This window comes from Sinocyclocheilus anshuiensis, unplaced genomic scaffold (genome assembly GCF_001515605.1).
Source record: "Sinocyclocheilus anshuiensis isolate Anshui unplaced genomic scaffold, SAMN03320099.WGS_v1.1 scaffold50, whole genome shotgun sequence".
NCBI classification, from domain to species: Eukaryota; Metazoa; Chordata; class Actinopteri; order Cypriniformes; family Cyprinidae; genus Sinocyclocheilus; species Sinocyclocheilus anshuiensis.
This window is the reverse complement of record NW_015542382.1, coordinates 2,546,437-2,548,803: the sequence shown is the minus strand read 5'-3', so window position 1 is coordinate 2,548,803 and position 2,367 is coordinate 2,546,437. Positions and strand designations below refer to the sequence as shown.

The 2,367-nt window shown below is 51.4% G+C and overlaps 1 pseudogene; it reads right to left on the bottom strand.

Moving 5' to 3' along the window:
- Positions 1-872, bottom strand: part of LOC107692691 (interferon-induced protein 44-like) — a 5,720-nt pseudogene extending 4,848 nt beyond the window's left edge.
- Positions 873-2,367: the final 1,495 nt, after the last annotated feature.

Below are 2,367 nucleotides of genomic sequence, written 5' to 3'. Positions count from 1 at the left end.
GCGAGGTCGCCTCGATGAGCCTGGCCATAATGGCCATAACCCTCCAGCTCAGGTGAGCCTTCCTTTTCTTCCTGATCTCCATACAGAGATATGGAAGAGGTGGAAGAGGCCGTTTTCCTCACGCATCCATCGATTCCAGCATATGAGTTATGCCAACATCGAGGCGATGCGCAAAAGCGGTTATGAGAAGATGCCCCTATAGAGAGACGGTGGCCAGCTATCTCTCTATGAGTGAGACGTCCTCTAAGACTCCCCTCCTTGACATCTCGCTCGGATGCCAGGGCATACGCAGCAGCAGCAGGTCGGTCTGCTGACTGCTGAAAGACCTGGATAAAGGCGAGGGCCTTTCTCCCGATGAGGTAGCTGAGTTGCGCCAGATCTCGCTGTGGGTGAACCTGGCAGATATCGGGAAGAAAGAGAGGGGCTTTCTTCTCGATGCTCCGGTTTCGCCTTCCGAACTTTTCGGTACCTCCGTTGAGACAGTGGTCGAAAAGTTCAGGGAGGCGAAGGCGCGGTCAGCGGCCTTCAAATCCTTCATTCCACGAAGGTCCAGGTCTGAGCCCGAACAACATAGGGGTCCTGGTCCGTCTCAGTCTGAGGATCAGAGACGGGCACAGAAGGCTAGTGTCGCGGCTCGCACTCCTCCCCCGCCTGCGCGTAGGGATAGGAAGAATCGCAGGTCAAAGGGAGGTAGGCAAGACCTAAGGGATTTGCAGCGTTTTCCGGGACCTGTGTGTTTCTGTCCTTTCTAAGGTAGGTCCTCTGTGAGCACCCCCTATGCTGGATTCAGAAACCGGGTTCTCGAATTGCAGTGTTACCTCACTCGTCGATATTGTGTCCAGCTGGTATGATAGCCCTGGTTCCGGCTTCATGCTTCCTGGATCATGCAGCCAGGTCACAGGCTTCTGCGGGAGCCTTCTTTACCATCAGGCCCCCGGCACGGCACTGCGCTCCAGGATATCCCCTCTTGCTGAGGCATCGAGCGGGAAGTATAGGTGGCATTTGCGAGAACCTTCTTGTAATGCTGTCTCGGGCAGTGCTCCCCTCGTCTTAAGAGGGTTGTATTTGAGCTTGCCTCTCCCGTTTGTCTCAGTACCTCCAGGTATCTGTGATTAGATGCCTGGAAATTTTAAATCCATGCTATGGTAAGTGCACACGCTAAGCTCTGTGCACTTTCTGAAATCCACATAGTGGTAAGTGTGCACGTTGAACACTTTGCGCACTTTCTAAAATCCACATAGTGGTAAGTGTGCACGCTGAGCACTTTGCGCAATTTCTCAAATCCACATAAGTGGTAAGTGTGCACGCTAGACTTTCTGAAATCCTGTACGGTAAGGGTTATGCGTTATTAGCTTCGTTCCCTTTCTCTGAGTTGGTTAGACCCCGGTACCTTGGACTCCATTCAACCAGTATGTCTCTATTGACACATTTTGAAGCATCGCTCCCCTCACCATTGAGGGTTATTGAGAGTATGGTGCTTCCTATCGAGCGCTCGAGTTCTCTCCCCTTCTGAGGAGTTGGATTCCTCGCTCCGTGGGCTGTTCTCGTGGTAGTATTAGCAGTGCTCCCCTTTACCAAAGGGTTGCCTATGAGCGCGCTATTCCTTTCTGAATTTGGAGTTCTGCTCTCACGTGAGAGTTGAGTTCTCTGTTTTTCCCATAGCACCTGGAACCAGCAGCATCAGGTGAACTAGGCCCTTCCTCCGTCTCTCTGATTGCTGAGTTTTTGGCTAGCCTGCAGTACGCTTACCCTTCTGATTTCTAACGATCATGCTGTAGGTCGAGCCCCCTCTCTCGTTGAGAGCTGGGTTTGTGCTCCCTCAGCTAGGTAACTTACTGCTAGCCGTTCCAGTATTGGAACATGCTGTAGGTCGAGTCCCCCTCTCGTTTGAGAACTGGGTGTGTTGCTCCCTCAGCTAAATAAATTACTGCTAGCTGTTCCAGCATTGGAACATGCGGTAGGTCAAGCTCCCCTCTCGTTTGAGAGCTGGGTGTTTGCCTCCCTCAGCAAGATATTTACTGCTAGCCACTCCAGCTTTATACCTTAGATCGAGTTGATGACTCTCAAACATATTGGTTTTGGGATGCACCATTCCATCAATGAGCTGCTCTTTCAGTGCCACGAGAGCCCTTTAGAACGGTATCTTAAAATCCATGTTATGGGAAGTGTGCATGTGAAGTCTTTGTGCACTTTCTACAATCCACACTGTGGTAAGTTCGCACGCTAGTACTTTGCATGAGGTGAGGTGAGGGCTTTGCATGGTTGCTTTGTGACCTTCTTGAGCTGGTTAAAGCCCCGTTCACCTTGGGCGCCACTCCACCTAGGTATCCAAAACTACCTACTTTAACAGGGTGTTGCTACTAGGGG